Source organism: Eleutherodactylus coqui, chromosome 6, assembly GCF_035609145.1.
Source record: "Eleutherodactylus coqui strain aEleCoq1 chromosome 6, aEleCoq1.hap1, whole genome shotgun sequence".
Taxonomy (NCBI): Eukaryota; Metazoa; Chordata; class Amphibia; order Anura; family Eleutherodactylidae; genus Eleutherodactylus; species Eleutherodactylus coqui.
Genome location: NC_089842.1, coordinates 238,557,495 through 238,573,251, shown reverse-complemented (window position 1 = coordinate 238,573,251; position 15,757 = coordinate 238,557,495). Strand labels below are relative to the sequence as shown.

The window sequence follows — 15,757 nt, the reverse complement described above, 5'->3', positions numbered from 1 at the left end:
AAAATGGCAGGAGTCTACCATTTATGTCACATGACATTTGGTAAAGCAGATATTAGAGATGAGCAAGCACCAAAATGCTCGGGTGCTCGTTGCTCGAGTCGAACTTTCTGCGATGCTCAAGAGCTCGTTTCGAGTAATGAACACCATTGAAGTCAATGGGCGACTCGAGCATTTTTGTATATGACCGATGCTCCGCATAGGTCATGACTTGTGATACTCTGGAAAACATCCGAAAGTCATGGAAACACCACTGAAACGGATAGGGAAGGGCAGGGGCAACATGCAGGGCTGCATCTCAGGCTCCCAGGTCCCACTATTAAGCCACAACGGGGGCAAGAGTCTGCTCCCCCCTAACAATTTTAACTTCGGACAAACCCTCATTAGCAAGGCACACCTTAGCTAAGCACCACCCTACCTGCAACCAAGGAAATCACTGCCTGCGGGTGACACCACTGCCTCTTCTCCTGGGTTGCATGCTGCCCAACCCCCCGCATGACTCTGTGTCCACAGCGCACACAAAGGTTTCCCTGCCCAGCCTTCAGCTGCCCTCATGCCACATGCTCGCTTCATAGCTACACCACCTTCATGTCTATTTCCAAGTGCGTCAGCGATGAGGAGGAACCGGAGGCACACACTGCAGAGGGTTAGCAGGGCCAGGCGGTGACCCTCTTTGAAAGGGGGGGGGGGGCGATAGCCCACAATGCTGTTGAGAATCGATGATAAATTGACGTACGATCATCATTCCAATCCCGTGCCACCTCCGTCACAAAATTGTCAGGAGCCGCAAACGTGGGCATAAAGGGGACTCAGGTGCCAGCCCAGCACTTCTACACATCTCCACAATGCAGCAATACTCTGTGTGGGAAGCACATGAGCAAGCCCAGGGTCAGGCTCTGTCACAGTCTCCATCTTGTGTGACCCAAGGTGCTGCGAGTTACATAGCAATGGGAAATCCATGTGTCCCCACACAATTCATTCTGTGTATGTGTCAGATAGCTCAACACAGCAATAGAAAGTCTTTGAGTTCCTTGGGCTTGCCTATGCTGTCGGTGTACAAAGATGGTACTATACAAGAAGAAATCAGAGCACCCAAACATGGCAGACTTTCACCCGGCCAAGGACCTCAGCCCACATTTCTACCCTAGTCAGTCAGCGTATTTGTGCCAGACAGGTAAAGCAACGCAATGGGAACTGATTGTGCACTCACAGCATAGGCTAGCCCAAAAAACTCAAGCATGGTATTACACATGAGGAAATCAGAGTGCCCAAACATGGCAGAGTTTCACCCTGTGAAGGGCCCTACTTTTCTGCCCTAGTCAGTCAGTGGGTTTGTGTCAGACAGGTAAAACACCACAATGGGAAGTCTTTGTGCACCCACAGCATAGGCGAATCCCAGGAACTTAAAGATGGTATTACACATAAAGAAATCACAGTGCCCGAACATGGCAAAGTTTCTGCCCGCCAAGGACCTCGGCCCACACCCTCAGCAATCGTGGGCATAAAGCGGACTTCGATGCTAGTACAGCTGTGAACATCTCATATAATTATTTGCAGTTGCTTTCACCGCTCCAAAGACAGGATTAACCAGAAAGTAGTTCCACAGGCCCAACCTGGCGCAGTTGAATTTCCCCCAGGACATAGGCCTCTGCCCACACCCTCAACAATCACGGGCATGAAGCAGACTCCGATGCTAGTACAGTTGTGAACATCTCATGAATGCAGTAACGCTCCTCTTGTTTGGCCCAAACCAGTGCCGCGGATAACTGTGGTAACACGAGAGAAAATGCATGTTACCCAGTGCTGATCCCATGACCCCAAGCAGGAGGAGGAGGTAGTATTACAAGGCAAAGACACCATGACCAGGACCCGCAGTAGCCTGTGTGGGAAGTATGTGAGCGGGCCCTGGGTGACGCTCGGTCCCAGCAAATACCTTGTGTGACCCAAGGTGCCGCGAGTAACATAGCAATGGGAAAATCCATGTGCCTACACACTATTCATTCTGTGTAGGTGACGGATAGCTCAATCGACACCGCAAGGGGAAAGCCATCTGCACTCTGCACCGTACCCAAGTCAGTCAGTGTCTTTGTGCCAGACAGGTAAAACACCACTATGTGAAGTCTGTGTGCACCCACAGCATAGGCGAGTCCAAGGAACCCAAAGACAGTATTAAATATGAAGAAATCACAGTGCCAAAACATGGCAGACTTTCACTGCGCCGAGGACATAGGCCTCTGCCCAGACCCTCAGCAATCGTGGGCATGAAGCGCACTCTTATGCTAGTACAGCTGTGAACATCTCATGAATGCAGTAACGCTCCTCTTGTTTGGCCCAAACCGGTGCCGCGGTTAACTGTGGTATCACGAGAGAAAATACATGTTGCCCAGTGCTGATCCCATGACCCCAAGCAGGAGGAGGAGGTAGTATTACAAGGCCAAGAAACCATGACCAGGACCCGCAGTAGCCTGTATGGGAAGTATGTGAGCGGGCCCTGGGTAATGCTCGGTCCCAGCAAACACCTTCTGTGACTCAAGGTGCCGCCAGTGACATAGAAATGGGAATCCATGTGTCCACACACTATTCATTCTGTGTAGGTGTTGGATAGCTCAATCGACACCGCAAGGTGAAAGCCATCTGCACTCTGCACCCTACCCAAGTCAGTCAGTGTCTTTGTGCCAGACAGGTAAAACACCGCTATGGGAAGTCTTTGTGCACCCACAGCATAGGCGAGCTGAAGGAACCTAAAGACAGTAATAAACTTGAAGAAATGACAGTGCCCAAACATGGCAGACTGTAACTGCGCCAGGACATAGGCCTCTGCACACACCCTCAGCAATCGTGGGCATAGAGCGGACTCCGATGCTAGTACAGCTGTGAACGTCTCATGAATGCAGTAACGCTCCTCTTGTTTGGCCCAAATCAGTGTCTCAGATAACTGTGGTAACACGGGAGAAAATACATGATGCCCAGTGCTGATCCCCTGAACCCAAGCAGGAGGAGGAGGTGGCATTACAAGGCCAAGACACCATGACCAGGACCCGCTATAGTCTGTGTGGGAAGCACGTTAGCGGGCCCAGGGTCAGGCTCGGTCACAGCCTCCACCTTATGTGACCCAAGGTGCCCTGAGTTACATAGCAATGGGAAATCCATGTGTCCCCAACACAGATAGCTCAACACTGCACGGGGAAGTCTTTGAATTCCTTGGGCTCGCCTATGCTGTCAGTGCACAAAGATGGTATTACACAGGAAGAAATCTGAGTGCCCAACCATGGGAGAGTTTCACCCTGCCAAGGACCTGGGCCTTGGCCCACATTTTTGGCCAAGTCAGTTACTGTATCATTTGTGCCAGATAGGTAAAACACAGCGATAGGAGGCCTTAGTGCACCCATAGTATAGACAGACCCCTGTAACTTTCCTGTAGCAAAGGTATAAACAGACCCCAGTAACATTTCTGTAGCAGAAGTATAGGCAGACCCCAGAAACATTTCTGTAGCACAAGTATAGGCATACCCCAGTAACATTTCTGTAGTAGAAGTATAGGCAGACCCCAGTAACATTTCTGTAGCAGAAGTATAGGCAGACCCCTGTAACATTTCTGTAGCACAAGTATAGGCAGACCCCAGAAACATTTCTGTAGCACAAGTATAGGCAGACCCCTGTAACATTCCTGTAGCAAAGGTATAAACAGACCCCAGCAACATTTCTGTAGCAGAAGTATAGGCAGACCCCTGTAACATTTCTGTAGCAGAAGTATATGTAGACCCCAGTAACATTTCTGTAGCAGAAGTATAGGCAGATCCGAGTAACATTTCTGTAGTAAGTGTATAGGCGGACCCTAGCAACATTTCTGTAGCAGAAGTATAGGCAGATCCGAGTAACATTTCTGTAGCAGAAGTATAGGCAAACCCCAGTAACATTTCTGTAGCAAGAGTATAGGCGAACCCCTGAAACATTGGTGTACCATTAGTGTAGGCGAAGTCCGGAAAAATTAGTTAGATAACAGTATAGGCGAGGGCCAGAAAAAATTAGTGTACCAAGAGTACAAGTATACCCTTGAAAAATTTCTCAACCGAGAGGGTAGGTGAAACCCAGAAATATTTTTTAAAGATACAGCTCGTTTTTGCTTAATTTGCAACAGAGCCTGGAGGCAGCCCTGTGAAAAAAATTGGTTTCTGGTAAAGTATTAATACTTTTGAAACTTTGAAAAATTTAAAAAAAAATTGTAAGCAGAGCCTTTTGGGCTGCAGAAAAATTGGCAGTTCAGCGTGATGACATGATGTTTCAGGAGGAGGAGTAGGAGGAGGAAGACTAATATCCGAGAGTGATTGACAAAGCTAATTCCCCCTTTTTTCCGGTGATAGAGAATGCTTATTTATCCGGTTGCAGCACAAAGAATCTTTAGGTACCGCTGCTTTCCGCCGGTGGAGAAGAGAAGTCTGGGGAAATCCAGGCTTTGTTCATCTTTATGAGTGTAAGCATGTCGGCACTGGCAGTTGACAGGCGGATACGCTTATCAGTGATGATTCCCCCAGCTGCACTAAACACCCTCTCTGACAAGAGGCTAGCGGCAGGGCAAGACAGCACCTCCAGGGTGTACAGCGCAAGTTCGTGCCACGTGTCCAGCTTTGACACCCAATAGTTGTATGGAGCAGAGGCATCACTGAGGACGGTGGTACGATCGGCTACGTACTCCCTCGACATCTTTTTACAGTGATCCCTCTGACTCAGCCTTGACTGGGGAGTGGTCACACAGTCTTGCTTGGGAGCCATAAAGCTGGCAAAGGCCTTGGAGAGTGTTTCCTTGCCTGCGCTGGACATGCTGCCTGATCTCCTCGCCTCCCCTGCTATTGGCCCTTGGAACTGCGCCTTCTGCCGCTAGCGCTGTCAGATGGGAAATTTAGCATCATTTTTTCCACCAGGGCCCTATGGTATTGCATCACTCTTGTACCCCTTTCCACTTCTGAAATGAGAGTGGAAAGGTTCTCCTTATACCGTGGGTCGAGAAGGGTGTACACCCAGTAATCCGTGTTGGCCAGAATGCGTCTAATGCGAGGGTCACGAGAAAGGCAGCCTAACATGAAGTCAGCCATGTGTGCCAGGGTACCAGTACGCAACACATCGCTGTCCTCACTAGGAAGATGACTTTCAGGATCCTCCTCTTCCTCCTCCTCTACAGCCCATGTACGCTGAAGAGATGAGAGGCAAGCAGCATGGGTACCCTCTGCAGTGTGGCCAGCTGTCTCTTCCCCCTCCTCCTCCTGCTCCTCCCCCTCCTCCTCCTCCTCCAAAACGTGCTGAGATATAGACATGAGGGTGGTCTGGCTATCAAGCGACATACTGTCATACCCCGTCTCCTGTTCCAACCGCAAAGCGTCGGCCTTTATGCTTTGCAGCGAACTTCTTAGCAGACAAAGCAACGGGATGGTAATGCTAATGATTGCCACATCGCAGCTCACCATCTGGGTAGACTCCTCAAAGTTTCCGAGGACCTTACAGATATGTGCCATCCATGCCCACTCCTCAGTAAAGAATTGCAGAGGCTGACTACCACTCTGCCACCCATGTTGCAGCTGGTATTCCACTATTGCTCTACGCTGCTCGTACAGCCTGCCCAACATGTGCAGCATACAATTCCAATGTGTGGGCACGTCGCACAGCAGTTGGTGCTCTGGCAGCTGAAACCAGCATTGCAGGGTCCTCAGGGTGGCAGTGTCTATGGTGGACTTGCGAAAATGTGCGCAGACGCGGTGCACCTTGCCGAGCATGTCAGACAAGTGGGGGTAGTTTTTCAGAAACCGCTGAACCACCAGATGGAAGACGTGGGCCAGGCATGGCACACGTGTGAGGCTGCCAAGCTGCAGAGCCGCCACCAGGTTCGGCCGTTGTACACACAACCATGCCCGCTTGGTGGTTCAGCGGCGAAAGCCAGTGGTCAGTCTTCTCTGTCAGACTCTGCAGCTGCTCGGTGGTCGTGTGCCTCTTGTCACCTAGGCTGATTAGTTTCAGCACGGCTTGCTGACGCTTGACCACCACTGTGCTGCCACGCCGCGTGCTACTGACTGCTGGCGACGTGCTCACACTTCTTAATTCAGAGGTAGAGGTTGCAGGAGGAGGAGGGGGAGGGTTTGGAGGAGGTGGCATAAAACGCTGCAGATACCAGCACCGAGGTAGGATCTGCTATTCTGGGTGTGGGTAGGACGTGAGAGTCCCAGGCTCTGACTCGGTCCCAGCCTCCACCAAGTTCACCCAAAGTGATGTTAGGAAGATATAGTGGCCCTACCCGCCAGTATTTTTCCACGTGTCCATGGTTAAGTGGACCTTCTCAGTAACTGCGTTGGTGAGGGCATGATTTATGTTGCAGGAGACGTGCTGGTGTAAGGCTGGGACGGCACACTGGGAAAAATAGTGGCGACTGGGGACCAAGTAGCGTGGGACCACCGCCACAACCATCATGTTTTTGAAAGCCTCCGTTTCCACACGCCTGTACAGCAGCATCTCCAGGCTGATGAATTTGGCAATGTGCACGTTTAAAGCTTGTTCATGCAGGTGGGCGGTGGCATATTTTCACTTTCGCTCCAATGCTTGTGTTAGCGGCAGCTGAACGCTGCGCTGAGAGACATTGCTGGATGGAGTGGAGGACGGTGGAGGTGAGGGTGTGGATGCAGGCTGGAAGGCGCTTGTGCCTGTGTCCTGGGAGGGGGATTGGATCTGAGTGGCAGGTTGGGGCACAGGGGAAGAGCAGTGGTGTGACCCGGAGGCGGTGAATGGCCCTAATCCCACCTTGTGGGGTGTTTGGCCATCATATGCTTGCACATGTAGGTGGTGGTGAGGCTGGTAGTGGTGGCTACCCGGCTGATCTTGGTGCGGCACAGGTTGCACACCACTGTTCGTCGGTCGTCCGCGCTCTCACTAAAAACATCCACACCTTTGAACACCTAGGCCTCTGCATGGAGGCTTGCCACGAGGGGGTGCTTTGGGAAACAGTTGGGAGATTCTTCGCTCTGGCCCTGCCTCTACCCCTGGCCACTCTACTGGCCTTTCCAACCTGTCCTGCTGCTGCACTTGCCTCCTCCTCTGAAGCCCTGTCCTCAGTAGACTTAGCAAACCAGGTGGGGTCAGTCACCTCATCGACCAGCTGCTCTTCCTCGGAATCCTCTGTGCGCTCCTCCCTCTGACTTACTGCCCTTACTACTACCTCACTGACAGACAACTGAGTCTCATCATTCTCATCCACAAAAAGCTCTTGAGACAGTTGCAGGAAGTTCACAGCCTCATCACCGGACTCCGGGAACTTTCCGAAGGTTGGGCATTGGTCCCGACAAACTCCTCAGGTAAGAGAGGAACCGTTTTTTCCCACTCATGGCAGGGACCCGAGAACAGTTCCTGGGAGTCTGCTTGCTCGGCATATGTCATTTTCATGTAGTGAGGAGACTGGGAGGAAGGAGGAGCAGCCAGAGGATTCAGAGTTGCAGTCCTTATGCCGGGAGTGGTGGACTGCATAGAAGACTGGGTGGTCGATACATTGCTGGACGCGTTTTCTGCCATCCACGACAGGACCTGCTCGCACTGCTCTGCTTGTAATAAATGTCTACCACGTAAATTGTGATATGAAGCTGGGGAGCCCAGAAACTTGCCTCTCTCCTAATCCCTCAGCAGCCGGCTGTGAATAACCACGCCCAGGAATTCGGCCTCACTTGGACGTCCGTGTCCTCGACCCTTACCCCTACTCCTCTTCACGGTGGATTAAGAATAAAGCAGGGCCCAAATAAATTACCCCACTATACTACACTAACAACTGTGGCCTAATTCACCGCACACAGAGACTTGTAGATAGCGGAGGCTCTATGCTGTGACTTGAAAAAAATTAACCCGCTGTCTTGCGCTGATACCTAGGAGTAATTTACCGCTCGCAGAGACTTGTAGATAATAGAGTCGGTATGGAGCGGGAGAAGACTCTAAAGTCAGTGGATAGTGCTGGTAACTGCGGCTATCTCAACCCCACCAAGGAAAGGGTATTGTGAGACGTTCTGCACAGCGGCTAAGCTGAAATACTTTGCAGTGGCCCAGGAAATATTACAGTACTGTTTAGCGGTGAGACCTCTGCCTAATGCAGTGCAGACACAGAACGGTATAACTGAAGTTGTTTGCAGTAAGCTAGGTAATGTTAGAGTGTAGTTTCACGGTGAGAGCTGGTTGTACGGCACTGCAGGCTGAGAACGCTATTACTGAAAGGCTGGGAACAGGCCTAGATGCGTAATACAAAGATTGATGCACTACTGCTCCCAGCCAGCCACGACTATAATGCACACGGTGAGATGTAGCCCTAAGAAGGACCGTTGGGGTTCTTGCATGGAGGATCAGGACTGTATAACTTTCCCTCTAGAATTAGTTGTGTCCCTACACTCTGTGTTATGCACTGCACACACAGAACAGTATAGCTGAAATGGCCTGCACAGCCCGAGATCCTTAAAAAAAAGATGGTGCACTAGTGCTTCCAGCCAGCCACAACAGTAATGCACACTATGAGGAGTAGCCCTTAGAAGGACTGTTGGGGTTCTTGAAGACAGGATCCTACGCTAAAACTATCCCTGTATATGTGTATATGTAGCAGCACTCTGCCAGCATGCGTCTGAGGCGAGCCGAGGGCGGGACCAGTGTAAGTACTTGGCGGTCACATGATCGGCCGAGCCACTCACTAGTGTGTGTGTGTGTGTGTGTGTGGGGGGGGGGGGGGGGGGGGCTGGCACGTCACCGCAGGAAACTGTAATGCCTTCTCCGCATGTCTATTGGCTAGAAAATGGCGCTAAACATGCAGGGAAGGAAATGCAATTGACTCGAGTACCGCGTGGTGTTCGTCTCAATTAGCGAGCATCTCAAGTACCCTAATAATCGAACGAGCATGAAGCTCGGATGAGTGTGCTCGCTTATCTCTAATTGACAGTTTGGTTTTTTTTTGCATTAACCTATATTGGGAACACCTTTCCTTATGTTGGGGCTGTATTTTTATTGATGGGAAATAAATAATGGCAGAAGAAGACTGGGGAGTGCGGCAGATTCATTCACTCTGTTGTATGGAGTTTTCACCTATTATTTTTTTAATTTTAGCTTTTAATATTCTGCTCTTTCTACAGATCATCCAAATGTATCTTTCATTTTAGCCTAAAGGGACAGCCTGTAAACGTGGCATTAAGGTGGAGATCCCGCAGTAGCAGAGCAGGACACAGCGGGGAGAGGTGAGTATACGGCTATTTTTTATGTGCAAGGATAAGGGGTTTTACAAAAAAAAACTACAACTCAGACACACCCTTAACATTTCTGTACTGTGTGCTTTTAGGGGAGAATCCTTTATATTACATGAGATGAAGCATGCCACAGTTTTTGGGGAATCACAGCACTAATGATCCATACAACATGGATTCGTACCACATTATGTGGATGAGCCATGTAGCTTATTGGCAATATACTATTTAGGCCCCCCGCACACAGGCGGAAATTTTGTGACGGGATTTCCCGCAGAATTTCTGCCCGTGCCCGCTGCCATAGGATTGCATTAGATAATGGCACACAGCTGCGATTGGCCTGCATGAAAAAACACGCACGGAAAATAAATCACGGCATGCTTTATTTCCAGAAACGTCACTAGTGACTCGCCGGCTCTGCGCTTGTGCCGGCTGTGCGAGTGAGCCACAGATCTGTGCAGGGGCACAAGGGTGAGAATTCTTGCAGTGAGATCTGGCCCAGCCGTCTGCAGGCAGCCTTACAGAAACACCACCCATAGGGTATCATAAATAAGTGAATAGAGAAAATATGAAACATAGAAATAACTATTGATGTTGACTCTGATTCCTACAGGTTCCCACTGACACTTGGTATGGAATACTTGAACCAAACATCTTCAAATAGATTTTTCTTGGTTGGTCTTTCCACTGACCCATTCCTTCAACCATTATATTTTATGATATTTCTAAGGATGTATATGGTCACTTTAACAGGGAACATTTTGATCATTGCTGTGGTAAGGACAGAACCACGACTACAGACCCCTATGTACTTTTTCCTCAGTAACCTCTCTCTCATTGACCTCTGTTTCTCATCCACCATCGTGCCCAAGCTTCTGCTGAATACTTTGTCTGAAGACAAGAGTATCTCTTTCTGGGCATGTGTCGCTCAGATGTATTTCCACCTAGCTTTGGGAGGAACTGAGTGTATTATTTTGGCAATCATGGCCTATGATAGATATGTGGCCATCTGCCACCCCTTACACTACTACAATATCATGAACTTAAAGCTTTGTTTTCTTCTCTCAGTCGGAACCTGGTCTTCAAACTTCCTTAACTCCATTTACTATGCATACAGCACTTTTCAGCTGCCCTTCTGTAGGTCTAAGACTGTGAATCACTACTTCTGCGAGATGCCTCCTCTCTTTCGATTGTCTTGTAAGGACACATTGATCAATGAAATAGCAGTTTATATCTCTGGAGGGATTGTAGGTCTTTGCTCTTTTGTGTTGACTCTTCTGTCCTATGTTCAATTCATGCATCTTAAAGATCCGCTCAAGCACTGGAAGACGCAAAGCCTTTTCTACTTGTGTCTCCCACCTTTCAGTGGTTTCTTTATACTACAGTGCTCTTGCTTTCATCTATTCATCTCGGGGGAGCTACTCAGTATTTCGAGATAGATCTGTGGCCATTTTATACACTGTGGTTACTCCCATGTTTAACCCCATTATTTATAGCATAAGAAACAAGGAAGTGAAGGAAAGTGTCAGGAAAATATTGATTTACAGGGATTCCCAGCGTACAATCCTCAAATTCCATCACTGAAGTCAGAAGATATTTTTTATGACAATGAACTTTTTTCTGTAAATTTTCTATACATTGAAGATACTACAATTTGTTTTATAAACCATTGGACCTCATAAACATCTAAACTACTGAATTGCCTCAAAATTGTCAATCTGAAAATTCAATAAAAACAATTGTTAAAAAAAATTGCCTGCATTTCAATAGTAAATTAAAGAATGGTTTGTACTTTTTGTTGCCGTATGTCTATGTGAGTAATGAAGAAGTGGCCCATGCAAAGTGTAATACATTTCTGAACAGTGTAAGATTACATATGACAGCATAAAAAGTATTCAAGAGGTTGGAGTTTATTTTGTGCCTTACAAGGTGACAGTATTAATTCATGGTTTGTTTCATTTCTATGTAATTGTAAGAAGTGGCAAGGCATATAAAGGGTTAATTGTATGTAATGTTGTGTACAGTTTTATTGCTACTTCATATATATGTGTATAATGCACAGGGCGGTGGCCGTCTCTTATCTGAGCTGGTAAACAAGTGTTAAGGATTTTTTTTTTCATCTATGCAAAGTAGAGGGAGGAGTAAAAGTTATACAATCCAGATCCCAGTACGGGAGGCCCAGAGCAGAGCAAGCTTACAAAGTAGTAAGAGCTACATTGACACACACTAGGTCTGGAAGATGTGGCTTGGTGATAGATTTCCAGCAGAATATCCTGAACATAAAGCTATCACTGCTTGTCAGCATAAAAAGTGCAAGCAGCAGAAGTGAGGTGAGCTGTATGGCGCTGGCACAATGGGTGGTCAACCTGACCCTATATAGAAGGAATGATGCTGCAAGAAGGTCAAGATAAATAGTCAGTTAACTGCAGAGAGCGAGCAGGGACCTGCTAATCAGACTGGCTGTGAAGATGATCTGAGTCGTGTGGGAGCAACAGCTATAATGATGAGTAAGGGTACATTCAAACGAGCGTGTGTGTGTGCCGCACATAGGTGTGCACAAAACTGCACACCCACGTACGTGCACAAAACACGCGTGAATGCAGGTTCGTGCAGCATTGCTTTTAATGGGTTCGCGGTTGCTGCCAGCAGACCCATTGAACGCAATAGGATGTTGACAACCCATGCAGTGATTTTAAGGGATGGGCTTGAAATATAAGACCTTCCCTGAAAATCACCACTGGTTTGCGTAAAAAAAAAAAAAAAATAGGACTGCAGTGATTTTCGGGGAAGGGCTTTAAATATATATATATATAATAATTAACCTTAAACAGCAAAAACTATTGAAATTGATTTAAACAACATCTTACAAATGAATTGTTCCATTACTATAGAAGCAAATGTTTGACTAATATGACTATCACTGTTAGTTTTTACTTAACTACAATTTAAATAGATGGCACATCTTCTTCAGGCTTCTTCTGGATCCACAACAGTAATACTTTTTTTTTTTTTTACTGAACATATTGTACGTCTTTCTTTGTTCATTCTGCTTATATAACTTTGTAAAAACTCTAAGTAATAATGTTGCTGCAATATAGACTAATTTATAGCTCTGGGAAATCAGTGTTCAAAACCTCATAATTGTTTATGGTCCATTTATGAAAATGTAATCTTCGGGGAGCAATCAAGATATGAGTATGATATTATTTATAGGCTGCGCACTGCAGAGCTCATTTTTGTTCCCGTCTACAGGAACTTCCTGCATCATTTGACCTCATAGTTAGTGACAAATGCCTCAACTGGACTGGACACCCATTAGGCCCGCTGAAGCAGAACTTCCATGATGTAAATCACCAAACAACTAAAAATAACTTGCAAAATTGTAAAAATTCTTTGAGAGGATGAAGCACTGATATATGATCATTGGAAATATACAGAATACAGTAAGTTGCATAGGTGCCTGAACTTATACCATGATATGTTTGCACCCTATATCCATTCATATCGTATTTTAATTTACTGAAATTATTAACATTTTTGTATGCAATATAGTTCAAGTTGTATGCTAATGGATTCATCTGTTCCATAGATAACATATTTAATATACACTACCGTTCAAAAGTTTGGGGTCACCCAAACAATTTTGTGTTTTCCATGAAAAGTCACACTTATTCACCACCATGCGTTGTGAAATGAATAGACAATAGAGCCAAGACATTGACAAGGTTAGAAATAATGATTTGTATGTGAAATAACATTGTTTTTACATCAAACTTTGCTTTCGTCAAAGAATCCTCCTTTTGCAGCAATTACAGCATTGCACACCTTTGACATTCTAGCTGTTAATTTGTTGAGGTAAGCTTGTGAAATTGCACCCCACGCTTCTAGAAGCATCTCCCACAAGTAGGATTGGTTGGATGGGCACTTCTGGCGTACCATACGGTCAAGCTGCTCCCACAACAGCTCAATGGGGTTCAGATCTGGTGACTGCGCTGGCCACTCCATTACCGATAGAATACCAGCTGCCTGCTTCTGCTGTAAATAGTTCTTGCACAATTTGGAGGTGTGTTTAGGGTCATTGTCCTGTTGTAGGATGAAATTGGTTCCAATCAAGCGCTGTCCACTGGGTATGGCATGGCGTTGCAAAATGGAGTGATAGCCTTCCTTATTCAGAATCCCTTTTACCCTGTACAAATCTCCCACCTTACCAGCACCAAAGCAACCCCAGACCATCACATTACCTCCACCATGCTTAACAGATGGCGTCAGGCATTCTTCCAGCATCTTTTCATGTGTTCTGTGTCTCACAAACGTTCTTCTTTGTGATCCACACACCTCAAACTTGGATTCATCCATCCACAACACTTTTTTCCAGTCTTCCTCTGTCCAATGTCTGTGTTCTTTTGCCCATCTTAATCTTTTTCTTTTATTGGCCAGTCTCAGATATGGCTTTTTCTTTGCCACTCTGCCCTGAAGCCCAAAATCCCGCAGCCGCCTCTTCACTGTAGATGTTGACACTGGTGTTTTGCAGGTACTATTTAATGAAGATGCCAGTTGGGTACCTGTGAGGCGTCTGTTTCTCAAACTAGAGACTCTAATGTGCTTATCTTCTTGCTTAGTTGTGCAACGCGGCCTCCCACTTCTTTTTCTACTCTGGTTAGAGCCTGTTTGTGCTGTCCTCTGAAGGGAGTAGTACACACCGTTGTAGGAAATCTTCAATTTCTTAGCAATTTCTCGCATGGAATAGCCTTCATTTCTAAGAACAAGAATAGACTGTCGAGTTTCAGATGAAAGTTCTCTTTTTCTGGCCATTTTGAGCGTTTAATTGACCCCACAAATGTGATGCTCCAGAAACTCAATCTGCTCACAGGAAGGTCAGTTTTGTAGCTTCTGTAACGAGCTAGACTGTTTTCAGATGTGTGAACATGATTGCACAAGGGTTTTCTAATCATCAATTAGCCTTCTGAGCCAATGAGCAAACACATTGTACCATTAGAACACTGGAGTGATAGTTGCTGGAAATGAGCCTCTATACACCTTTGTAGATATTGCACAAAAAACCAGACATTTGCAGCTAGAATAGTCATTTACCACATTAGCAATGTATAGAGTGCATTTGTTTAAAGTTAAAACTTGTTTAAAGTTATCTTCATTGAAAAGTACAGTGCTTTTCCTTCAAAAATAAGGACATTTCAATGTGACCCCAAACTTTTGAACGGTAGTGTATGTATATATATATATATATATATATATATATATATATATATATATATATATATGTTATCTATCAATCCATCTATTTTTCTATATCTATGTAATTATATGATATCCTAGCTTTTCCTTTCGACTCTGCATCATAACTATCTCAGAATTATTTTGTTGCTAACCCATCGCTAACTAACATATGTTTTAAACCTTCATCTTTCTTAATCATACATCCCTTGCGTTTCTTTATTATATAAACCATTCGCATAATACCTGTATTAGGAAAGGTACTTCACTAAGACCGTCTGCACACGGGGGGGGGGGGGGGGGGGTGGCGGATCACCTGCGAGAAATCTCGGACCAGCGCAGGACTCACCTTTTCTGCATGCACAGAGCATAGCCGGCGGCCCGGGAGTGACATTTCTGTGCAGGCCTCTGTGAGACCCGCACAGAGATAGAGCATACCGCAATTTGTTTTCCGCATGCGATTTCACGTGCACAAATTGCGGCCGTCTGCCTAGGATTGCGTTTTTTAATGCAATCCTATGGCAGCTTCCACGGGCAGAAATTCTGCAGGAAATCCCGCCACAGAATTTCCGCCTGTGTGCAAGGGGCCTAAGCCTGATTAGTGAAGAACCTCTTTGTAAACTACATTGGTAGTATTACCTTCAGGTCAAGGCTCACCATACTGCTAGCAGAACGCATTCAGGAACAGACACATAGAACTGACCTTGTGAAAAACAGTCCTACGTCAAGTCTATTCCGGCTAACTTCAATGATTGTCCGGGTGATTTATTGATCATCCTTGCAAAGCAAACCTTGAGGGGAACCTGCATTCTTTGGGTATTAACGGTATTTGTGGTATGAATGCAGTTTACCCTTTAGCACATCCGGTAATTACTGTTGCCTCTATAACATTTTGATGGAAAACGTTTCTTTCCAGTCTGGTGCAATTACATAATTTTGGAGGGTTTATGTTCCTTAGTTACATAACTAGTGGTTATGTGGGGGGAGACCAACTGGGTGGAGGGTGTTTAGGAATTCTATGGGATAGTTTACTGCATCATAAGGTTGTTGTACTGAATCTATAAACTTGAATTTCTTCTCCTTCGAATGATTTCAACAAAAGATCATTAATAGCAGCTGTTTCGTCATTTTGGGGAGTTAAAAGCACAGGCTCGCATAACCAATTTATGGGCTTTGCTTTGATGTCAGAGATGTCGGGGTACAACTTTAACAGTCAATTCTGTAAGAGATGTCACCACTATGGCTAAGCTTTTGGTGGTTTGATGCTCTTACCTTCATGTGTAGAGTAG

General features: G+C 46.3%; 1 protein-coding gene and 1 pseudogene across 1 annotated transcript in view; one reads left to right on the top strand and one right to left on the bottom strand.

Annotated features, from left to right (window-relative positions):
* The window catches only part of LOC136571913 (SLAM family member 5-like), a 520,182-nt gene that overhangs the window by 124,090 nt on the left and 380,335 nt on the right, over positions 1–15,757 (bottom strand). The gene's annotated exons all lie outside the window — the stretch shown is intronic.
* Positions 9,869–10,820, top strand: LOC136631702 (olfactory receptor 5V1-like; annotated as a pseudogene).